Source organism: Chlorocebus sabaeus, chromosome 20, assembly GCF_047675955.1.
Source record: "Chlorocebus sabaeus isolate Y175 chromosome 20, mChlSab1.0.hap1, whole genome shotgun sequence".
Classification (NCBI taxonomy): domain Eukaryota; kingdom Metazoa; phylum Chordata; class Mammalia; order Primates; family Cercopithecidae; genus Chlorocebus; species Chlorocebus sabaeus.
In genome coordinates, this window is record NC_132923.1 from 29884319 (window position 1) to 29911100 (window position 26782).

Here is a 26782-nt window from a genome sequence, read left to right on the forward strand (position 1 = left end):
ACATATATATATACGTATATATATATTTTTTCTATTCCATTATAGAAACATACTTTAGATCCACTGAAATATCCTTGTCTCACCCAGGAGTCAAAGCCCATAGTTTGAAATCTCTGATCAATGGCATGTCCTGAAGCTAAGTCTTAGTTAAATGCAAGACATGGATTCAGAGAGAACATAAGACGAAGAAAAATAAAGATATTAAAAAAGCAACCAATTGATATGAGTCTATATTGTGTGCCTACTAAAAACTAAAAGAAATACAATTTGCATTGGTTAGGATCCAAGATGATGGTGACATTATGAAGTCTAAGAACTGATGAAAGACTCTGAACCATGATGGATGAAAAAATAACAAAAAGGATGCTTAGTCCAGGAAATATGATGGCTTTTTAAGTATCAAGGACTATTTTAATTACAATTGCTCTAGTTGCTATCATCACATGGCATGGTAATAATAATAACGCACACTTAACAGTGTGTGTTGAAGTGTCAGGCACTCTTCTCAGTCCTTGTGGCAGAGACATACATATATTTCACTTAATGTAATATCTTTTAGATTCATACATGTTGTAGCATATGTCAGAATTTCCTTCCTTTATAAGGCTTTCTCCATTTTGAAATCATAAGATAAACAACAATAAAGATATTGAAAAATGAACCAACTGATATGTGTTTATGTTGTGTGCATACCGAAAACTAAAAGCAATATGCTTTGCACTGGTTAGGATCCAAAATGTTGGTGACATTATGAAGTCTAAGAATTGATGAAAGACCCTCAACCATGATGTATGTGGAACCATCAAACCAAACCCACTTACTGTTCCTTATGCCTGCTATTTAGAACAGAGGCCTTATAGCAGCAATCAAGTCTCCACCTGTAACTGGCACCAAACCTACTTACTATTTTTCCTAGGCAAATCACTGGCCTTCATTTCCCAGGGCTTTTTTGTGTGAGCGTTGCCCATGACTGATGACTGGTTCTGGACAGTAGGATGTGAATTGAAGAGATGGGGGACAGTTTTAGGCCATGGTGGCTAAAAGCCTGTGTCCCTCTTCACTATTCTGTGTTGTGATTACCTGTACTGAAAACAGGGGATCCAGTGGAAGATGCCAAGGTCCTGTGGGACAATGATGCTCCCAGATAGAAGGAGACTGTATCCTTGAATTTTCCAATTTTATAGTGATGACAGCAAGAAATAAGTCTTTTTTGTCATAAGGCTCTAGGATTTGGGGCTTTTCCTTTGATACAGCAGTTAGCTTACCCTGATTAAAACTGGACCTAACATATTAACTTATGAATCTTCCAAACAACCCTCTGATATAAGAAATGTTACTTTCCTTATAGCTATTGTAAATATGATAAAAAAGGAGACCAGAGAGTTTAAGTAGCTTTCCCAAGGTCACACAGCTAGTAAGTGTTAGGGACCAAGGTTCAAACCAAGCAACCTGGTTCCAGAGTTCATGCTCTTTACCATTGAAGTCTACCCATTGGCACTAGATAGCATTTAACTCATTTAAGTATAGCAGGAATTCCATGAGGTGTTATCCTCATTGTATAGGTGAGGAAATGGAGTTTGAGAAATAATAAATGTTTTCTACATCCAGAATTAACATTTGAGCTCATGCTTGTAAAATTCCAGAACTCTTTTTAGGATGCCATGTGTTTTACAACATGAGATACACTGTAGATGAAGAATGGATGACATTCTGTAGAGCAGAGGAAGCCACAGCAGCAGAAGCCACAAAGAACTCAATTTTGGTTTAACCATGGAAGATTTTTCTAGCAATTTTACCTGTCCTAAAAACAGAATGAGGTTGCCTGATGAGGTGGTGACTCCCAATCATGGGATTATAACACAGGCTAGATGAGATTTTGAGACCGATTTTTTTTTAAAGAGGATTAGTGCGTGGGCTGTGTGTTTTACTTGGAAATCGAAAATGCCTTTGATATGTGAAATTCTGTGATAAGGACCTGTTAGAAGGTTGGGTACTTAGGATTCCATGGTGCAAAGCCTTGACTGCACAGCCATATGGGAAATGACAATCTGTGGAACTTGAATGTGGCAGGTTAGATGGAGTTAATAATTAATGATCCATAATTTCCATTATCTATTTGATATTGTTAGAATTAGGTGCCAGTTGCAGGTGGAGACTTGATCGCTGCTGTTAGACCTCTCTTCTAATTAGCAGGCATAAGAATCTGGTTGTGAGCCTGTGATGTTGCTGAAGGCAAGGGAAACAACCTCAAAGAGAAGTGACAGAAGAAGAACAGATGTAAATGTTTTATGCCCTGATAGACCATTTCTTTGCCCCTGCCTCTGTCTGGAGACTCAGTGTCCTGAGACACATCTACTCTCTTCAAGGAGGCTGCCTGACCCTGACCAGACGCTTCATCATTTAATGTATTCATTATGTCTGAGGTCGGCTTCAATTTTTCAGGTCCTCCTCTAGCTGCCTGGGGATAAGTGCATAAAAAGCCTATCATCAAAACATCATGCCCTCAACTCCACAAGTCTTCTGGTATTCTCTTCCGAATTTCAAAAACATAGATAAAATGCAAGTCACATTTTACATCCAATGTGGGATAATTTTTTTTTCTTTGCTTTACAGTATGTGCCGAATTTGATTCCTGTGACAATTCATATTGTACAAAGTGAAAGGAAGCTTTTCAGCCTGTTCTTTTTTTCTTCCTTCCATATGGCTGATTGATTCATCTCATACTACAAACTTTTTCTCTCCCTAAAATGTGATCTCTGGTGCTTTAAATGAATATATCATTGCTTAAATGGTGCAGCGTGGCACAGTGTTTCCATTTCAAAGCACAGGCTATGGAGTTGGAGGGAACTGAGATTAAAATACAGCTCTGACAACTTATTATCTATGAAACACTGAGCAAGTCACTTAACTTTTCTGAGTTTCCATTTCCTCAACTGAAAAATTGACATGAATCTGAAGCTGCAAATTTCTTCTCCCATCTAAGATTTTTCATCTCCCTTAATTACACTGCTGACTGTGTATAAATGTACAACAAATATTCATTTCATGATTTCTGTGTTTCAGTCAGTATTAAGCACAGGGAAGATATCAGTGAATAGGGGCAGAGTGGTACCTGCTTTCATGGAGCTCAAAGTATGCTAGAAAATATAAATTAAACAACCAATTACCCAGTTTATAACTTAATTACAATGATGAGTGGTGCCATGAAGGAGAAGAATGGGGACTTAAAGGTGATTAATAGGGGACATGACCTATTATAAGGGATTGGGGAAGGTTGATATGAGAAAATGATACTTACGTTAACTTCATTCAGTATTGTATTTATTGTTTATTCGACAATAATTTATTAAATACTGATAATATCCCCAGCATTAGAATACGTTTTAGGGATATTGTGGAGAAAAAAGGTAGGCAAAATTCTCTCAAAGAGCTTAAAATCTGAAATGATATTTTTTTCCTAACTTCATTCTCAGTACCAAAATAGACCACTGGAGACAGGAGAATTTCTTAAAAGACAATAAAATGGAGAAGTCACTTCGAGGTGAAAGTACTCGCATTTATTTTGTGGAAGAAAAGAAAAACAGGAAAGAAATTTAAAGTAAGTTGGAATAAAGCTTTGGCTGAGAGAAATATGGAGAAGAAAAAATTTATGTGTAAAACTTAGTAATTTGTCTGGGGAACTTAGTTTGATGCCAGAATGAGTTCTGATGGGAATATTACTGGAGCCGTTACTCAGCTCTCTGATTTGGTTGGGTGCTTATTCCTTTTAGAATAAATGGTCACATTGTTCACTAGCTTGCAGACTCAATGACAATGCAAAGCAAGTTACATAATCTGTGAATTTTGTTGTCAAATTCAAATAATACCCTGATACCTACCTATTTAGAAAATCAGAAGACTTCTTCCTAATTAGGAATATTCCATCTCTTCTTCACGTTGAGGGAAATTCATGCTGTAATTTGTTGGTAGTAGTTTGTTAGCATGTAAATATGACTGTAGCATCCATACACACAGATGCAATAATCATCAACTTGTTTACTAATCATGTGAGTGTCACATATGAAATGTTCAATGTACCAACAAGATTTTTGACTTTGATTAGAAATATCTCTTATGTACTTTCTCTTCTAGTCACCACTACCTTTTCTAATTTACAATCACCTCTACCCTGCAATAGCTTTTCTATTGGTCTAAATTCCATTTATTGTGGCACCCCATCCACATTAATCTTCACATTGCAGCCAGAATATCTTTAAAAAAATGTAAACCTGATCAAGCTAGTTTCTATTTATTATCTTCTGATTTATGACAAAGTTTCCCTATGACTTGGACTGATTTGACTCCTATCTACCTCTATAGCCTTATCATGGATGAAGTCTCCAATAACATTTTTAGAAAATTTATTTGATATATTTTAATTTTTTAGAGTAGTTTCAGGTTCATAACAAAATTGAGACATTTTCCATATATCCTCTGTCCCTGCACATACATGGCCTACCCTATTATCAACATTTCCAACCAGAGTGGTGCATTTGTTACAACTGATGACCCACGTTGACACATCATTATCATCTAGCACAGATATTTTCCATTAGGATTCGTTCTTGGTGTTGTATATCCTATGGGTTCGTACAAATGTATCATACAGAATAGTCTCACTGCCTGAAGTAACCTCTCTACATCCCCTAAAATCCTATCAACCACTGATCTTTTTGCTACCTTCATAGTTTTGCCTTTTTCAGCATGTTGTATGGTTGGAATCATACATATGTAGCATTTTCAGATTGGCTTCTTTTATGTAGTAATATATATTTAAAGTTTCCTTCTTGTCTTTCCACAGCTAGATAGATAAATTTTTAGTCCTAACTATATACGTTGGTTGGATTAATGAAGGATATTTGGGGTTGCTTTTAACCTTTGACAATTTTAAATAAATCTGCTATAAAGTGCAGGTTTTTGTGTCGGCATACTTTTTCAACTCCTTCAAGTACATATCAAGTAGTGTGATTGCTGGATTATGTAGTAAGAATATGTTTAGTTTTATAAGAGACTGCCAAGCTGCCTTCCCAAGTGGCTGTACCATTTGCATTCTCACTAGCAATGAATGACAGTTCCTGTTGCTCCATATCCTCACTAGTATTTGGTGTTGTCAGTGTTTTTGGGTTTTGGTCATTCTAATAGATGTATGGTGGTATCTTATTCTTGTTTTAATTTGCATTTTCCTGATGACAAATGATGTGGAACATCTTTTCATATGCTTATTTGCCATCTGCATATCTGCTCTGGTGATATTTGTTAAGGTGATATCTGAGCAGAATTATATATATATTATATATACACTATATATAAAATATATATTGTTTATATATATGTTTTATATATATATATATAAAATTTTTTTGAGACAGAATTTTGCTCTATTGCCCAGGCTGGAGTGCAGTGGTGTAATCACAGCTTACCACAGCCTTGACCTCCTGGTATCAAGCGATCTTCCTGGGCTCAGATGATCCTCCCACCACAGCCTCCTCAGTAGCTGGGACTACAGGCACACGCCACCACACCCGGCTAATTTTTTTGATTTTTAGTAGAGACAAGGACGCACTATTTTGCTCAGGTGGGTCTAAAACTCCTGAGCTCAAGAGATTCTCCTTCCTTGGTCTCTCAAAGTCTTGGGATTACAAACATGAGCTACTGCACCCAGGCTGTTAAGTCTTTTTATTTTTTTTTAATCAGGGTTTGTTTGTTTGTTTTTTTCCTTCTTTTTGAGTTTTAAGCATTCTTTGAATATTTTTGACAAGTCCTTTGTCCAATTGATGTGTCTTCTGCAGATTTTCTCCTAGTCTGTAGCTCATTTTTTGAATTTTTTTATTATTTTGATTGCCTCTCACGGAGCAGAAAATTTTAATTTTAATGAAGTCCAATTTACCATTCTTACATAGATTGTGCCTTTGGCATTGTATCTACAAAGTCATCATCAAAATCAGTGACATCTACATTTTCTCCTCCGTTATCTTCTTGGAGTTTATAGTTCTGCATATTATATTAAGATCTGCAATCCATTTTGAGTTTTTGAGAAAGTGGTAAGATCTGTGTCTAAATTCTCCCCCCTTTTTTTTGCATGTGGATGCTTAATTGTTCCATTTCCATTTGTTGAAAATATTTTTTTCTCCATTGTATTGAAAAATACTTTTTTCTCCATTGTAAAAAATAAAAAAATACTTTTTTCTTCATTGTATTGCCTTTAACCCTTTGTCAAAGATTAGCTGATTATATTTATTTGAGTCCTGTCTGGGCTCTTTTTTTTATGCCATAGATCAATTAATTGATTCTCCAATATCACACTACCTTGTAGCTCTGTAGTAAGTCTTGAAATCCGGTTGTATTCGTCCTCTAAATTTGTTCTCCTTCAATATTTTGTTAGCTATGGAGGGTCTTTTGCATCTTCATCTAAACTTAAGAGGCATTTGTCAATATCCACAAAATAACTTACTGTGAATTTTGATTGGGATTGCATTTAATCTAGAAATAAGCTGGAAATAACTGGCATGTTAATAATATTGTCTTCTATCTATAAATATGAGCTCTCTCCATTTATTTAGTTTTTTAATTAAGGGATTTAGAGTTTTTTCATGTGCTTCTTATATGTTATTTTTAAGATACTATTAATATAAATAGCATTGTTTCCTAATTATAAATTCTACTTTTTTATTGCTGATATACAGGGACTTGGTTGACTTTTGCATACTAACTTTATATCCTGCAACCTTACTATAATCATGTATTGATTCTAGGTTTATTTACTTTTCTTTTAAATTCCTTCAGATTTTCTACATGGATAACCATGTCATTTGTGAACAATTTTATTTCTTGTTTCACTTTTCTTTTCTTGTTGACTCTTTGCATTATCTTGAACTTCCAATACCATATTGAAGAACAGAGTGAAATGGAACATCCTTTCCTTGTTCCTGATTTTAGTGGGAAAGCTTTGAGTTTACCACCATTAAGCATGATGTTAGCTGTAGTTTTTTTTTTTAATAGATATTCTCAACCAATTTGAGGAAGTTTTTCTCTCTTCCTAATTTACTGATACTTTTTACTGTGAATGGATGTTGGATTTTGGCAACTGCTTTTTTTCTGTATCTATTGATATGATCCTGTGTTTTACTTCTTCAGCCTGTTGAGGTGATAAGATTAACTAATTTTTGAATGTTGAACTGGGTTTGCATACCTGGGATCAGTTTCACTTGGTTATGATATATAATTCTGTTTACATATTATTGATTATGATTTGCTAATAATTTATGAAGATTTTTGATCTATCTATCTATCTGTCTATCATGAGAGATACTGGTATCTAGTTTTATTTCTTGCATTGTCTTAGTCTGGTTTTGATATTATGGAAATACTAGTCTCAAAAAATTCATTAGAAAGTATTTCCTCTGCTTCGATCTTCTGAAAGAAATGGCAGAGAATTGATATAATCTTTTTGTTAAATGGTTTCCTTGACTCTTCAAAACCCATGGCTTTATCTTCCCATACATCACTCTCATATTTCCTTAAAGAACTTATGAATGTTAATGTTTTACATCCATTTATGCCATTATTATTAATATCAATATCCTGTTGCCCCATTCCCTTTTCACATAAAAAAGGCTTATAAGGTTAGAGTTTATGTCTACTTTTGCTCATCATTCTAACAAATCATTAGGTTTGAAGTAACTACTCAACTAGTCAATGAATACCTAGTGAGTTGAATTGATGGATGAATGAATACATTTGATGGCAGGCCCAAAACCTGAAATGTCACTGTGAAACCTCCTACGATTAATTTCTCCTACTGATATATTTTAGAAATCTGTATTCCTTTACCTCTACTCCATAGTCAAAACTATGTCACAGCCTACTCTCACCAGCAGACTAGGAATCTGAGAAGACACACTCTAACAACAGCATTTCATATTATGGCAGCTGATTCAATAGATTTCTTTGCAACTTCTTCACTTTCAATATATTCTCTCATTCTTTCTTTTATTTCAAGTTACCAGTGTGAAGTTCTTTTACCTTCTCTATCAATTTCCTGCTTCAATGGGATTTCATACATTGAGTTCCCAGACTTCCATCACTTCCTCCTTCCTATGATTTGTCCAAAGATAACCTTTCTACCTGCTTTACGTCATTCTCCTCTCATCTCCTCAGGGACATTACTCTATCTTTTAGTACATTTTCTTAATTGCCAAATAGTAAACACCTTTCTAATTTATCATCCTCCCTAAACTTTCTGCAGCATTCAACCCTTCTCATTTCTTCCTCCTTCTTCTTAAAACCCTCTCTCTTCCTAGTTTTTATTATACGAACTCTCCTGGTTCCTCTCCTATCTGTCACATGCATTTTGTGTCTTCTTGTATTTTTCAATCCCCTGAATATATATAATCCCCACAAAGATATTGGACCACTTTACTTCCTTCTATGCAGTTTCTTTCTTAAAAGTGTCATCAACTTAACTATTTAAAATTGTCTTTTTTCCCTGTGCTTAAAGACAAAACACCTGCTATTATGTTAAAGAAAGCTTGCAGAACCACATGCTTGAGAGGTCACCGGACTCTGCAATGGGTGTATAGCTTCTGATGCACAACAGGAGATAATGACAAGATTCCGATTGCTATCCCTTGCAACCAGACACATTGACATGCTAGAATTTGACAGTGATTTTCTATAGTTTTATATTTAAATGCAAGAATTCTGATTGCATATCACTTTGTGTGTGGTGCCATTTTCCGTGTATTCCTTGGCACCTTGCATGACAATAATTGGGAGGTTGGGAAATATGAGTATACCAAAAGCTGAATATAACTTACCATCAAACTTCTCACCATTCATAATGACTTTAGTTGTTTTCATTTTCTTCTCTCTTACCTTAATCTCTTCTTACTAATTCACTGACTGACTCATTCATTCGATGCATATTTATGAATTGCCACTAAGATACAATCATGAGTAAGAACAGACAATAATCAAATAGCTCCCTGCTTAATGGTGGGACAAAAAATAGTAACTAGAATTTTCTTAGGCATTGTCCCCATATGGATATAGATTGGATCACTTTAATATTTATAATATATTAATAATTTTTTGTAACTTCCTGCAATCTGCAAAGGACACCTGGGAACTTTCATAATCTCCCTCAAGTAATTGAGAGTTTTCAGGGGCTGCTTCACATGTGTTCAGGAATCAGCCTCTCAGCACTGGCTTTATCTTTATCTTAGGCCTGGGCTCCTTCTCATTGATATTCTTTGTTAGATAAGCTATTTAAAAGAGATTCATCTTACTAAAAGAATGGGAAAGTCCACACCAAAATTTATGTCTCAATGTTCTCAAGGCCTCCAAAAGCTTAAGGTGCCAAAATGTTTTTATATTCACTTCAGACTCCTCATGTCGGTGTCATACTTTATTCTATGAAAATATGTCTTAAATTTCTTATGTAGATAACTCTACTTTCTGTCTAAAGCAACTCCTCTCCTTAGGTAATTGGGTGGATGTACAGACAGTACCGTAGACTCATAGACTAGTTGATGCACAAAACTGACAATCACAGACAATTCAGTGTATGGTGCTCAGCTGCTGTTCAAGCAGCAATCTAGAAGTTACTGTCAATGTATTTGAATGTATATTTTAGATTTAAATCAGTAGACTGAATAAATCATATTACTCTCCATAATGTGGGTTGGCCTCATCCAATCAGATGAAGACCTTAAGATAAAAGATTGAGGACTGAGGTCCTCAGAAGAGGAAAGCATTCTGCCTCCAAACTGCCTTCAACTTAAGCCTGCAGCATTGACTCCTGCTGGAATTCCCAGCCTGCCAGGCTTCCCTGCATATTTTGAACTTACCAGCCTCTAAAATTATGTGCACTATTTTTTTAAATAAATCTTTTTCTCTTGCTCACTTTCTTCTCTCATATTCTTCTGTCTCCATCCTATTCCTGTTTCTGTGGAGAACCTGATAAATACACAGTCTTCTCTGTTAACTCACTCCCATGGTCAATTCATACAATTTCTCCCTTCCTGCTTAATTTAAAATCCAAAATATTCACATAAATACATTCTTATGTGATTTTTACACAGATTGCCAAATGTAATAGACTGAAAAATTGTTCCTCAAAGATGTTCAAGCCCCGACTGTCAGGTGAATATATTATTTTACATGGCAAAAAGGACTTTGCATGTGCAGTTAGGTTCTTGAAATGGGTAAATTATCCTGGATTATCTAGGTGGTTCCAATGTAAACACAGTGTCCTTATAAAAGGGAGGTAGGAGTTTGAAAGTATGAAGAATGTGATGCGACAACAGAAGCAGAGATTGGAGTGACATGGCTGTGAGCCAAGGAATGTGGGCAGCCTTGAGAAGCTGGGAGAGACAAGGAAAAGATTCTGTCTAGAGCCTCCAGAAGGAACTGTGCTGTCAACACTTTGATTTTAGCCCTGCAAGACTCATTTCAGACTTTGACTACCAGAATTCTAAGAGAATAAATTTGTGTTGTTTAGAGTTACTAAATTTGTGTTAATTTGTTACAGTACAACAAAAAAAACTAATACATCAAACATGCCTGAAGTTCAGCCCTGCATGTAGCCTGTGCTCAAACTGAGATTCCTACTACACAAAAATGAGCAATTAAAATACAGTGTGATAGACTCCCACTTCTAGCCAACTGGTACCAGACTTGCCTTCCTGCCATAAATAACTGGAAAATGGACCAGATATATTAAACAGCTCTTTTCAGGCATTGGACAGCTGGCATCTCAGCAATGTGATCCTTTGGAGAAGGGAAACAAATGAGGTGAGTCTTATGTTTGTTCCAGCTTTCTTTTGTAGGCATTTTCTGTACTGTGGTAGAGAAAGGGGAATCTAAGCAAAGTATAGTAGACTCTCTGACTTGAAGAGACAGAGATTAGAGTTTGAGTAATCTGAGGTGGTTGAAATCTGGAATCTACATAGAAAAAGAGTCCTAGAAATATGTGTATAGGCCTTTAAGTTTTTAGCTGACTACTAAACTACGTATGTATAGAGTAAAACTCAATGATGTAGAACAAAGACAAACTTGAAGTTGTAAGCTGAGCAATTCGCAGAGCTCATGTATTTCTGTGAGACATTTGAGTCCCAATCATGCAAAGCGGAGGGTGAACCACAGAGCACTTAGTAGACACACCAGAATGGTGGTAGGGCTAAAGCAGACTTAGAGAAAAATCTACTCTAGTCTTATCCTAAAAAAGCTTATGAAGGGGTCTCTAAATAAGCCAACCTGCAAGTTATAAAAGTGTCTGTTAGAACAAAGCCCAACATTATTTTAAAAAAATTAATGAACACCTTCATTATCACTCATTCTGTATCTTACATCTTCAGAATGTATTTATCTTACAATATATAAACACCTTGACCAATATCTCCCCATTTCTCCCAACTCCCTTCCCCCGCACCAGCCTTTGGCAACCACCATTCTACTCTCTGCTTCTGTGATTCTGAGTTTGTTTGATTCCACATATAAGTGAGATTGTGCAGTATTTCTCTTTCTGTGTCTGGCTTATTTCATTTAGCATAATATCCTCCAGGTCACAAATGTAAGGATTTCCTTCTTTTTTATGGCTGGATAATATTCCATTGTTTGTATATGTGTATATTTATTTATTTATACATATATAAATACATACTATATTTTCTTTATCTATTCATCCATTAATGGAAACTTAGATTGTTTCAATATCTTGGCTTCTGTGAATACTACTACTATGAACTTGAACGTGAATTTATCTTTTCAAGATACTGATTTCATTTCCTTTGGATGTATACCTATAAATAGAATTGCTAGATCATACAGTAGTTCTGTTTTTAAAGTTTTGTGGAAACTTCACACTGTTTTCTATAATTATTCCACTAGTTTACATTTCCACCAACAGTGTACAAGATTTACCTTTACTCTACATTTTCATTAACACTTGTTATCTCTTATCTTTTTGATAATAATCTTCCTAACGGATGTGAGGTGATAGCTCATTGGGGTTTTGATTTGCATTTTCCTAACAGTTAGTGATACTGAGCACTTTTTCATGTACATGCTCAACATTTTTATGTCTTCCTTGAAAAAGAAGTTTGTTCAGGTTCTTTGCCTATTTTTAAGAATAGTTTTTTTTTTTTTTCATTTGTGTGAATTCCTCATTTAACCCCTATCGAATATACAATTTTGAAATATTTTAGTTCATTTCATAGGTTGCCTTTTCTTTTTTTGAATTTTATTCTTTGCTATACAGGCTCATTTTAGTTTGATATATTTCCATTTGTTTATTTTTACTTTTGTTATCATATATAAAAAAAATCAATGCATTAAAAATTCAAGGAGCTTTCTATTTCTGTTTTCTTCTAGAAGTTTTATGATTTTGATTCTTACATTTAAGTCCTTAATCCATTTGGAGCTAATTTTTATATATGGTGTAAGACAAGGCTCCAATTTCATTCTTTTTCATGTTAATATCCAGTTTTCCCAACGACATTTATTAAAGAGACTATCTTCCCATTGTAATCTTGTCACTCATGTCAAAGATTAGTTGAACATGTATGTGTGGGTATATGTTTGGATTCTTTGCTCTGCTCCATTGATTTATGTATCTGTTTTTATGTCAGTACCATGTTGTTTTGATTACTATAGCTTTGTAATATAGTTTGAAATCAGGGAGTGTGATGCCTTGAGCTTTGTTCTTGCTCATGTTTGCTTTGGCTATTCGCAGTATTTTGTGGTTCCATATAAATTTTAAGATTTTTTTCTATTTTTATGAAAAATGTCATTGGAATTTTTATAGAGATTTCATTGAATCTGTAGATCTCTTTGGGTAATATATACATTTTAACAAAATTATTCTTCCAATCCATGAATGGAAGATATATTTTCATTTATTTGTCTTTAATTTCTTTCCTCAATGTCTTTTCAGTGTATGGATCTTTCATCTCTTTGTTTAAATTTATTTCTAAGTATTTTATTCTTTTTGATATTATTGAATTGTTTTCTTTTTCTTTTTTCTTTCTTTTTTTTTTTTTGAGACAGAGTCTCTCTCTGTCACCCAGGTTGGAGTGCAGTGTTGTGATCTTGGCTCACTGAAAGCTCCACCTCCTGGATTCACGCCATTCTCCTGCCTCAGCCTCCCGAGTAGGAGTAGCTGAGACTACAGGTGCCCGCCACCACACCCGGATATTTTTTTGTATATTTAGTAGAGATGGGGTTTCACTGTGTAAGCCAGGATGGTCTTGATCACCTCTGACCTCGTGATCTGCCCGCCTCAGCCTCCCAGAGTGCTGGGATTACAGGTGTAAGCCACCGCACCCAGCCAGAATAGCTTTCTTAATTTCTTTTTTGAATACATATTTTTTGGTGTATAGAAACCCAGGTAATTTTTGTGTGTTGATTTTGTATCCTGAAAAATTTCCAAACTACTTCATTCATTCTAAAATATTTCTGGTGAAGTTTTTAGGGTTTTCTATATATAAGGTTATGTCATCTGTAGAGACAATTTTACTTGTTCTCTTCCAATTTGAATACCTCTCATTTATTTTTCTTGCCTAATTGCTCTGGCCAAGACTTCTAGTACTATTTTAAATAGAAGTGGCAAAAGTAAGAATCCTTTTCTACTTTCTGATGTTATAGTAAAAGTTTTTAACTTTTCAACATTGAGTGTAAGTTAGCTATAGGTTTGTTAAATATGGCCTTTATTGTGTTGAGGTATATTTCTTCTACATTTAATTTGTTCTGAGGTTTTATTATGAAAGAATGTTGAATTTTGTCAAATGCTTTTTCTGTGTCTATTAACATAATAAGTTATATTATCCATTTTGTTAATGTGGTGTATCACAGTTATTAATTTGCACATGTTGAATTATTTTTGCCTCCTGAGGATGAATCTTTATCATGATGTATGATCCTTTTAATGTGAATTGTATTTGGTTTGCTAGTAATTTTTGTTGAGGATTTTTGCATCTATGTTCATCAGATATATTGACCTGTAATTTTCTTTTTCTTAGTGTCCTTATATGAATTCAATATGAGGGTAATTCTAGACTCCTAAAATTAGTTTGGCAGTGTTCTATTCTCTTCAACTTTTTGGAAAGGTTTGAAGGATTGGCATTAATTCTTTAAATGCTTGGTAGAATTCACCAATGAAGTCATCTAGTCCTGAGCTTTGTTGTTGTTGTTGGGAGGCTTTTGATTACTGATTCAATAATTCTATTTGTTATTGGTCTGTTCAGATTTTTATTTTCTTTATGATCCAATCTTGGTAGACTGTATGTCTCCAGGAATTTATTATTTTTCTCTAGGTTATCCAATTTGTTGATGTATAATTATTATAATTGTTCATAATAATCTCTTGTGATCCTTTGTATTTCTGTGATATTAATTGTAATGGTTTACCTTACATTTATAATTTTATTTGAGTTCCCTCTTTTTTCTTGGCTAGCATAGCTGAATGCTTGCCAATTTTGTTTATATTTTCAACCAGATTTTTAGGTTCATTGACTTTTTCTATTGTTTTTCTAGTCTATTATTTTATCTATGTTTACTCTTATTTTTATTATTTCCTCCCTTCTGCTGCCCTTGCAATATTTACTTTTCTTTTTCTAGTTCCTTGAGGTGTGAAGTTGAGTTATTTGAAGTAGTTCTTTTCTTAATGTAGGCTTTTATGGCTAGAAACTTCCATGTCAGAACTCCTTTAGTTGCATTCCCTACGTTTTGGTATGTTGTAATTTCCCCTTGTTTCTCAAGATAATTCTTTTAATTTCTTTCTAAATTTTTTTTCAGCCAGGTGTGGTGGCTCACACCTGTAATTCCAGCACTTTGGGAAGCCGAGGTGGGCAGATCACAAAGTCAGAAGTTTGAGACCAGGCTGACCAATATGCTGAAACCCTGTCTCTACTAAAAATACAAAAAAACAAACAAACAAAAACAAACAAACAAACAAAAACCAATAACCAGGCATAGTGGCACACATCTGTAATCCCAGCTGCTCAGGAAGCTGAGGCAGCAGAATTGCTTGAACCCGAGAGGTGTAAGTTGCAGTGAGCAGAGATCAAGCCACTGCACTCCAGCCTGGGCGACAGAGGGACAATCCATCTAAAAATAATAATAATAATAAAATATATGCTTTTTTCTTTGATCCAATGATCTTTCAGGAGGGTGTTGTTTTTAATTTTCACATACTAGTGTATTTTCCAAAATTTCTCCTGTTACTGATTTCTAGATTTTACCAACATGATTAGTAAAGATATTTGAGATGACTGTTAAATTTGTGAAGACTTGTTTTGTGGTCTAACATATGATCTATCCTGAAGAATGTTTTTTGTATGCTTTAAAAGAATGTGTATTTCACTGCTATTGGATGCGATGTTCTCTCTCTCTATATATATACACATATCAGTTAGATCCATTTGGCCTATACTGTTATTCAAGTCCACTATTTATTGATTTTCTGTCTGGGTGATATCTCTGGTGTTGAAATTGGAGTATTAAAGTCATTTACTGTTATTGTATTACTGTCTAGTTCTCCTGTTAATTCTTTTAATATTTGCTTTACATATTTAGGTGATATGATGTTAATTAAAGAACACAATAATTATAAATGTAAATGTACCCAACCTTGGAAGTCCAACATTCTTTATATTAAAAAAAAAATTAAACAATTTAAAAACAAAATTTACATTATCCAGAATTTGATTTAAAAACAAGAGAAAAAGCAGAAAAATGTGTCCCATTATAAGGAGAAAAATCTGTCAATGAAAACAGATCCAGAAATGGCAAATGACAGAGTTATCAGACAATGACTTTAAGATAGTGATTAAAAATTTATGAAAAGGTTTAAAGGAAAACATAAACATAATTAAGCTACAAAGTGAAAATCTGAAGCATAGTGAAATGATTAAGAGTTGTAAATGCAAATGAAGTGAAAATTTTAATGAATTATGTTAATAGTAGATTAGAAACTGTGGAGGAAATAATTAATAATCTTGATATGGCTTGGATATGTGTCTTCGCCCAAATCTCACGTCAAATTGTAATCCTCAGTGTCGGAGGAGGGGCCTGATGGGAGGTGATTGGATCATGGGGATGAATTTCCCCCTTGCTTTTCTCATGATAGTGAGTGAGTTCTTATGAGATCTGGTTGTTTAAAGTGTGTAGCACCTCCCCCTTCTCTCTTTTTCTTCTGCTCTGGCCATGTAAAATATGCCTAATTTCCCTTCTGTTATGACTGACAGTTTCCTGAGGCCTCCCCAGGCATTATTCCTGTATAGCTGGTAGAACTGTGAGCAAATTAAAACCCCCTTTTAAAATATAAATTATTTAGTTTCAGGTATTTCTTTATAGCACAGTGAGAACAGACTAACACAAATCTTAAAGATATATTAATAGAAATTACTTGAATTGAAACACATAGAAAAAGAAACCAAACTGTCATAAAAGGTCTCATTGATATGTGGGATGAATATCAGGTAGTCTAATATACATGGAGGAAAAACTAGCAAAACTGAAAGATATATAGACAAATTGACAATTATGCCTATAAATTTCTAGAATCTTCTCTCAGTAACTGGTAAAGAAAAACAAATGTCAACAAACATCAACCAACTAGACTAGGTAGGTCAAAGTGCCCACAGGTCAAGTAGAAATTATGTGAAGATTTAGAAAATGTTTCTAATTGAGTGACAATGGAAAACATAACATATTAAAATTTAGGTGTACATGAAGAGAAATTTATACTCTTACATGCATATTTTAGAAAAAAAAGTGTCTGAAATAAATTCTAAGCTTCTTTCTTGAATGCTACCAAAAAATTATGCTCAAGGAAAGTAGAAAATAATAATAAAAACAATAAAGATAAATAAGTACAATAAAATAATTAGATGATGATAAGTACAAGGTATTAATAAGGCAGAAAGCAATAAAAGGAGAAATCAAAATGCAGTAGAAAAACTTAAATAAAAATATTTTTCCTTGAAATTATCAAAAAATTGCAATCAAGCTACATTAAACAGGAAAAAAAGACACAAGTTACCAATTTCAAAAATGACAGAAGTATTGCTGCATATTCTGCAGGCATTAAAAGGAGGAATGTTATAATATGATATGGATAAATGACAAGAGATTGATTACTTTAGATAGGATAGATACATTTCTAAAAGGGTACAAATTAGAAAAACTGAATCAATAAGAAGGAAAATTTTAATAGCCATATATCTGTGAAAGAAATTAAATCTATAATTAAAAACTTTTCCATGAAGAAAAATGCAATACAGAATAGCTTTGCTTGTGAACTCTAGACAATCTTTTAAAAAAAGAAATACTAGCTATTGTTTGAAAATTAACAAATACTGAAAGGAGAATTAATTCCAAACTCATTTTATGGTACTGGCATTACAGAATGCATGTAAAATTACACATGAATATACTTTATGAATACAAATGCAAAATCCTTAACAAAATATTATCATAATTAGATCCAGCAATAAACACAAAATATAATACATCATGAGTAAATAAAATTTATCTCTGGAATGCAAAGTTGGTTTATCATTTGAGTATCAATCAATGTATTTTGTTGTATTCATACAACAAAAGAGTTAAACTATACAATAATTTCAATATGTGAAGAAAACTAATTTAACAAAACTCAACATTAAATAATTTAAAAAGCTATTAAGAGGATGGGAACAAATAGAAACTTATTCAAACTAAAAAAGAGTATATACAAAACCTTCATCTGACATTGTATTTAATAGTTCTAAGGTTGAGAAAAATGATTAAAATTTCTCTTACGTTCCTCTTCCACATTTTAATGGAAGTTCAAGCCAGTGTAATAAGAAAAGTAAGAGAAATAAAAGACATATACATTGGAAATAAATAGGTAAATGTGTCTTTGTTAATGATATGATTACGCATATAGAAGATCCTAAAAAGCTATAAAAAAGCAAGTAGGACTAAAAAGTGAATTTAGCAAGATCACAAGATACTAAATCAACATAGAAAAAGCTATATTTCTCTATATTAGCAATAAATGATTAAAAAATACAATTGCCATCTACAAGGCCAGCATAACCCTGACACCAAAACCAGAGAAGGACACAATTTTAAAAAAGAAACTACAGGCCAATATCAGTGATGAATATAGACACAAAAATTCTCAACAAAATACTAACAAACGGAATCCAACAACACATCAAAAAATTATACACTATGATCAAGTGGGATCTATAGATCAATTAGACCCATAGATCAATTTACATCATACATCAATAGAATGAGAGACAAATATCATATAATTTTCTCAATATGTGAAGAAAAAGTTTTTGATAAAATTCAACATCTCTTCATGATAAAAATTCTAAATGAATTAGGCATAGAAGGAAAATATCTTAACATAATAAAGACCACATATAACACCTCCTGTTCAGCTAACATCCTACTGAACAGAAAGTTTTCAGGTTTTCCTCCAACTGGAAAAAAAAAAAAAAAAAAAAAAAAAACCCAAAAAACAAAAACAAGGACCCCCACTCTCACCAATCCTTTTCAACATAGTACTGGAATTCCTAGCTAGATAAATTAGGCAAAGAAAAAATAAAACACATCCGAATTCGGAAGGAGGAAATTATATTTTCCCTGAAGACAACATGATAGTATGTGTAGGAAAACCTGAAGACTCTACCAAAAAACTCTTAGAACTGATACATGAATTCAGTAAAGTTGTAGTGCACAAAATTAATATACAAAATCAGTAGTGTTTTTAATACATTAACAACAAACTAGCTGAAAAAGAATCAAGAAGGCAATCACATTCATAGCAGCTATAAAAGTATAGTACCTAGTAATACATTTAATCAAGGAGGTAAAAAAAGTTTACGAGGAAAACTACAAAACACTGATGAAAGAAATTGAAGAGGCTGGGCGTGGCGGTTCACATCTGTAATCCCAGCACTTTGGGAGGCTGAGGCAGGTGGATCACTTGAGGTCAGGACTTCAAGACCAGCCTGACCAACATGGTAAAACCCTGTCTCTACTAAAATTAAAAAAAAAAAAAGAAAAAAAGAAAATTAGCCTGGCGTGATGGCAGGTGCCTGTAATCCCAGCTACTCCGGAGGCTAAGGCAGGAGAATTGTTTGAACTTGAGAGGCAGAGATTGCAGTGAACTGAAATCACACCACTGCACTCCAGTCTGGGTGACAAATGGAGACTCTGTCTCAAAAAAAAAAAAAGAAAGAAATTGAAGAGGGAACTAACAAATGGAAAGACATCCCATGTTCATGAATTGAAATAATTAATATTGTTAAAATAACAATACTACTTAAAGCAATCTACATATTCAATGCAATCCTTATCAAAATACCAATAACATTCTTTATGGAAACAGAAAAGAATCCCAAAATTTATACTGAACAACAAAATACTCCAAATAACCAAAGAAATCCTGAGCAAAAAGAACAGAGCTGCAGGTATCATACTATCTGACCTCAAAATATACTACAACGCTGTAATAACCCAAACAGCATGGTATTGTCATAACAACAGATGCGTAGAACAGTGGAACAAAATAGAGAATCCAGAAATGAATCCACATATTTACAATCAACTTATTTTTTATGAAGGTTATAAGAACATTCCTTGGGGAAGAACAATCTCTCCAATAAATGGTGCTGGGAAAACTGGATATTCATATGCAGAAGAATGAAACTAGACACCCACCTCTCACCATATACAGAAATCAACTCAAAATGCATCAAAGACCTAAATGTAATACTTGAAACACTAGAAATACTAAAATTAAAAAAGGGAAATAGTTCAGAACATTGGTCTGGGAAAAGATTTTATAAATAAGACCTCAAAAACTCAGGCAACAAAAGCCAAAAATAAATAAAAATGATTATGTCTAACTGAAATGGTCTGTGCAGCAAAGAAAACAATAAACAGTTCAAGACAATCTGCAAAATAGGATAAAATATTTATAAACTACTCATCCAACAAAGGATTAATATGCAGAATATACAAGGAACTGACACAACTCAACAGCAAAAAGTAAACAACATAACTTAAAAATGGCCATATAATCTGAACAGACATTTCTCAAAAGAAGACATATAAATGAACAATAAACACAAGAAAAAGTTTTTAGCATTACTAACCATCAGCAAAATGCAAATCAAACCTATAATGAGGTATTGTCTTACCCCAGTTAGGATGGCTATTATCAAGAGACAAAAATAAAAAATGTTCAGGAGGATGTGGAGAACACGGAACTCTTACACACTGTTGGTTGGAATGTAAACCAGTATTGCCACTACAAAGAACAGCATGGAAGTTCCTCAAAAAAACTGCAAATGTAACTACCATGTGATCTAGAAATCCTACCACTGCAACTTTATCCAAAGGAAAGGAAATATTGAAGAGACATCTGCACCCCCATGTTTATTGCAGCACTTTTCACTATAGCCAAGATATGCAATTAACCTGGGTGTCCAAAAACAGATGAATGGGTGAAGAAAATTTTGTATATGTACACATGGAATACTATCCAGCCATAAAAAAAGAATAAAATCTTATCATTTATGGCAATGTGGATGAAACTGGAGGACATATGTTAAATAAAATAAGCCAGCAACATAAAGTTAAACACTGCATGTTCTCACTCATATGTGGAAGCTAAAAAAGGTTGATCTCATAGAAGTAAAAAGTAGAACAGAAGATACTAGAGGCTTGGAAGGGTGGGGGAAGAGAGGGATAAAAAGAGATTTGTTAAAAGATACAAAATTACAGCTAGGTAGGAGGAATACATTCTGATGTTCTATACCACCGTAGGATGTCTATAGTTAACAATAATATATACTTTCAAATAGCTAAGAGGATAGTGAACATTCCCAAAATAAAGAAATGATAATTATTTGAGATGATGAATATGATAATTATTTTGATCTAATCACTACACATTATATGTATTGAAATATCACTATGTACACCATGAGTATGTACAATTATTTCTGTCAATTAAAAAAGAGAAATAAGTATATAAGAAAAAGCAAAAGATTAAATTAAAAAGTACTATGTGAATGTGTTATAAATTGACATAAACATGTAACATCTATTAATAAATGTAATTAAATATAAATAAGAACTATATACTAGAAATGACATAAAATTGTTGAAAGAAATTACATATCTAAATTAATGAAGAGATATGCTGTTTGCTTAAAATGCATGGCTCATATTTTAATGTAAGTTATGATTCAGTAAATTTGCTTAAAAAAATATACATATATATAGTGTGTGATAAATGTTATACTGAGGGTAAGGATTCCTAATTCAATTTTGTGTGTAGGCAGTGTGTTCCAGAAATTCTCCCCAAATTTGCCAGCTGTAGGAAGAGAAGGATTTAGATAACGGGAGGAGCATGTTTCTGATAGTCGTTTAGGAACCACCAAGTTGTTCAGTAAACTTGGGATATAGTTTGTGAGGCCTGAATTCTAAGAGATGATACTGGGAAGGATCAGAACATGAAAAGCCTCATAGTATGACCTTGAGATTAAATACCTTTTAAAATTTTGTACCATAGGTGGCTCTCTGGCTTCATCCTTGTCGTCACGCTGCTTGTAAGCAACACTTTGGGGTTTGAGACTTTCCTTATGAATTCTTCATCATTTTCAGTATGTAGAGTTAGATTAAAATGTCGATGCTCTGAGGGGAAGAGACAGATCTGAATGGTTTCCCACTTGAATCTTCCAAGATACTCCTAAATAGGGTAGTAGTATCCTTCCTAGCAGGAATAGAGAAATTAGAAATCTAGGAGGTCTGGGAGGAAAAATAACTTCTGAAAACCTTTCTGAAGGTAGTAGAAACTGTTTGGCTAAATTTGTGGTTCAGATTCTTCTGTTTGGAGTGTGCCTTTGACTGAGGTGCTAAGAGGAACCACGGTGGGGATGTTGGTTATGAGCAGTGTAGTACTTATTCCCATTTGCAGAGATATGTTTATTTGTGGGTTTTCCTCTGTATTAATCACTTAGCTCCCAGTTTAGGAAGAATGACAGAAACCATCTCATAGGAATCTTTCCCAGGATTTGGTTTTAGTGAATGAGGTGCAGCAGCCCTGGGGAAAAAGGGGGGGATTTTGAAGATCATCTCATTAAGCATAATCTTTCTTTCTTCTTTTTCTACATAATGTTCTCAGCACCTTTAATCGTTGCTCATTATGTTGATCATCATTCAATTACCCTAGTTTGCCAATGCTCTTTAGAAATTTTCTGTGCCTTTGTTTGTTAGTTAAGTAAATAGTACCTGGTTCTGAGGGGACCACCATTATCACTGATTAGAGTGTCCTGTGCAAGACAGGGTAGGACAAGTTCCACTGTTGGCATGAATCTACCATAGCCCCCTAAGTTTCCAATAATTGTTGTTTTTCCCCTCTACCATTCAAAACAAACTTCATTCCACATACCAATTCATGGAATAAAATAGATTTGAGAGAACAGAAATATGGACTGTTACCATTTATAATGGAAATGTAGGAGATTCAATTAAATGATCAAATGTTAAAATAGTTTTAGTAGTACATGCACTTATCTAAATTATGTTACTAAAAATTAAAATTAAAAAGTTTTCATGATGGATTTGATTTTTCATGTTTACTTAGTTCAATAAAAATAAACAGAAGCCAAAATAGTTTTCACCACCATGTGAGACAATAGAGAAGTATAAGTAGATATGGCAGGATAAAACACCATCATGAGGTTGTCACTCAGCTGGAAACAAATTGAACATTACTTTCTTTCGCTTCTTTTGTTATTGTCAAAAAGTAAAAGCCTATCTTTTTTACGCAGATTAAGAAAACATTTAGGTTAGGAAGCCTGGCACTTATTTCTTCTGTTGAATTGCAGTAGTATAAAAAGTTGTATTCTTGACTTAAAGATACATTTGCTTTTTCCCTAGAAAATAATAACAAAAAGAAAATTATTAAGCTGAGAATAGTGCTCCTGAAATTACTGTGTTCTTTAATCCAAAAAATGTGAGACATCAGATCATAATAATCAGTGATGAGTAAACCCACTGTAGATTATTTGATATCCTGTGTTATTTTACTTCTTTGATAAGTAAGCTTCTAGCAACAATCTTCATATGTGAATTTCCTTTGAAGGATGCCTCTATTAATTCAATAAGGTTTTGAATAAAGCCCCATTATCAGGGGCCATGTTACCAAGGCCAGCCCGCCCTGATGGAAGACCCTCTTAGAACCAGAAACTGAGGTCAATCCCACACTGGAGAGTCAGACAATCTAATGGTCAGGAAGCACCTGAAGAATAAAAATTACTTAACTGACACTGGTCAAGATGAAATTTGTCTTCAACCTCAAGTTGGAGACAAGCACATCTCCAAAAGCCCAATAAGGGGCAAATTAATCAGCCTTTAGCTAGGCATTGTGGTAGCAGGTATTATTGTGGGAAAAAAAATCAGGTAAATTGACACTCAAATTCCAAAAATAGTTTAAAATGTGAATCCTTAATGTGCCATAAAACATTGGAGGTTTTTGCTCTGGTAGACATAGATGACAGTCTGCAAATCCAGTTGATTATGGTTTAAGTTATATCAAGGACATACATAAACCTTTATATGACCCATCAAAGGCTTTCTGATTTTATTAAAACAACATCTTGACCACATTCTGCAGTGATGGTGAGAAAAATTTTGAAAGTAGCACACCAAATTTCAAGCATTTTCCAAACTTTTGTGGCTCAAAGTCACATGGGTGCTCTCTGGCTATTGGTCACTGCTATCTCTCGTCACTGCTTCCCCTCCATAATGTCAGAACATTTGTTCAGTTTGGAGACTAATCAGTCAGACATGTGGGTGTGAAAGGATGCCCTATTGATCACAGTAAGTTCATTCCAAGATTGTGTGAAGATATTGGAGTCACAGGCATTGAAGATAGGGGTTGCGTGATTCACTAGATCACATCAGATTTCCACTGTATATTTAGATCAGAGCAAGATCCTCCTTGGAGAACTCCATTGAGCCATTGCTTTGGGTTTAGACGGCTTTGTCCAACTGCTTAGCTTCCTCTGAGCTGAGCTTGGGGGTTCTGGAATTCTCTTGCAGTTACCATTCTGTGGATTTCTACCACACACACACACACACACACACACACACACACACACACACAAGTCACTAGCTTAATCTTGCATCTTCTGAACAGATTTCAGGAGATTTTCTTTCATGGTAAAGTTTTTTTTTTTTTTTTTTTTTTTTTTTCCCTTCCAAGAAGGTGGTTCTTTCATTGGTTTAATTCAGATACAGTTCAGATTCTTGCAGAGACATAACAGAGGCTCATTTTGCTTATTCCATGGAATCATTTTTTTGCCCAGCTCTCCGATATATTTTTGTAATTCATCTGTAATTCTTTTAGTTTTTACAAGGTCATTCTCTATTGCAGAAATCTCCTGGATGATTCTAGAATGTTGCTTTTTGGAGAGATTCTAACTCCATCAGGAGGTGGTTATTTTCTGACCAGAGAATCCCTGTTCCTATTTTTAATTTGTTGCAGCTGTGCCTCCCTCTTTTTTTTTTTCTTTTGCTTCCCTCTGGAGCTTTTTGCAATTTCTCTGCATATTCTTTGACCTTTGCTTCTTTGACATAGCTAGATCTTTTCAATAGCAAGTTTCTTCCTCCTGTAGAACTAAAAATATTATCTTCCTTTTAAAGTGGAGGAAGAGCTTCACACTTCTTGTGTCCTGGTATATGAGTTCTGATGGTGCCGGTGGGCTGGTTCCCGGGTTTACCAGGCCCCAGGTCTTTGGGCCACAGTCACAAACCTGCATTAGTTTTCCAAAGAGGCTGTTTCACACTGGTTCGTTTTGATGTTGTTGTGAACTATAATTCCTGAGAGTATTTTTATGAATTGCAGTTTTGTCAATTTCCTTTCAGATCTGTATTTGGGTATTTTATTAGAAAGTCTGAATAAAAGATTTGAAAATGCCACTTGTTAGATTTTAGCTTGATTTTAGAGATAACTTGGAGTCTTGATTTTGTACTTAATGTATGAGCTGCCCATCTCCCTAGCTTTATGTCATTCACAGATTTTATGAGCTTAATTTTTTGTATTCTTTTAAAAATATTTATTGTGTTACATGCATGAACTAAATGCTTTCTCAAGCACAGTACAAAGGCTTATAAGATAAAATTCTTCTCTTTGACTTCATTACAGGCTGGTGGAAATTAGGTTAAGTAACCAAATCATTGTAATGTTGTGTGATATCATAATGATGATGCAAGTTTTCATTGTTTTAGAACTGCTGAAATTAGAGATGACTCCCTTCTTTGGACAAAACCTCGTCCTTGACTGGACGTGGTGGCTCACACCTGTAATCCCAGCATTTTGGGAGGCTGAGACGTGTGAATCACAAGGTCAGGAGATTAAGACCATCCTGGCTAACACGGTGAAACCCCGTCTCCAGTGAAAAGAAAAAAAAAAAAAAGTTAGCCGCGCGTGGTGGCGGGCGCCTTCAGTCCCAGCTACTCGGGAGACAGGCAGGAGAATGGCGTGCACCCGGGAGGCGGAGCTTGTAGTGAGCCGAGATCGCTCCAATGTACTCCAGGCTGGGCGACAGAGCGAGACTACTTCTCAAACAACAACAACAACAACAACAACAACAACAACAACAACAACACCTCATTCTTATTCTTTGTAGAAAAAAAACACTTGAAGTTTTAGGCTAAGAGAAAGAAGCCAATTAAAAAGGTTAGTGTATTGTATGCTCATTCTCGATCTATAAGACAATGTTAACAACTTTAGATATCAGCCATTGATTTTCAGCCCCATGCCAGAGTTATATCCGAGCAATTCCAGATTCCTTGCTGGCAGAGTTTACTTGAAGGTAGAGAAGTGACACAGAGGTATTTTATCACAATCACAGTCAAGCTCTGCGCATGACTGGATGACTTCTGGATAGGTAGAAATATGCCCTTGTTTTTTCACTTCTGAAACATAAATAGTGCACCGTAATGCAAGCTCATCACATCTTTATAACAGTAACTGAGTGAGCTTTACCCAGGAGTTCCTTCACTGTTTAATAAAAGAGAATTCTTACAATTGTTCAAATGTTATCTGCAATATGTATAATCTGTTTTGCAGACATACACAGTAACTCTCTTAATAATAATAATCATCATACTTCCTTAATTTCATTTTTTTCTTGAAAGAGAAAAAATTATTAATTGCATAGTGAGTGATAAGGTGCTCTCATATCCTTCAAAAGGTGTTTTACCAAAGGTCTCCCAGATCAGTTGTTTAAAATTCTACAGAAGAGTGCAGAGGAGGTAGTGACATGATTCCTAATTTTTTATCAATGTTGTGAGAAAAAGAATGCATTGATCAGACCTACAAAGAGAAAAAAAAAATATGACATGACTTCAGAAAATGCCTTTTGCTTTGACAAAATTTATCAGCCATGTAGAGAATACTTATGAAATTATAGATTTTTGATTTAAATTAATTTTCCAGGTTGGATACTTACAAAAGAGTAGTGATCATTCAATGTCTTTGGCCTAAGTGACTATTTTCTGTTTTTCCTTATTTTATTTTATTTTTCATAAGATATAGTAATGATGGTTTGAATGATTCAAGGGTAAGAAGGATATTGATATGATCATTTTCAATCTATTTGAAAATTAATATCCTTGAAGGATCACATTTTGAAAATAATCAAAGTTTTTGAAGATGCGAAAG

The 26782-nt window shown here is 34.2% G+C and overlaps 1 long non-coding RNA gene across 1 annotated transcript; it reads right to left on the reverse strand.

Moving 5' to 3' along the window:
* Positions 1 to 3878: 3878 nt before the first annotated feature.
* On the reverse strand, positions 3879 to 24126 carry LOC119624231 (uncharacterized). The gene is made up of 3 exons (XR_005240242.2): positions 24006 to 24126; positions 21601 to 22153; positions 3879 to 3952 (listed from the first exon to the last, which is right to left on the reverse strand). It is a non-coding gene; the product is annotated as an uncharacterized lncRNA (long non-coding RNA).
* Between the last annotated feature and the right edge of the window lie 2656 nt (positions 24127 to 26782).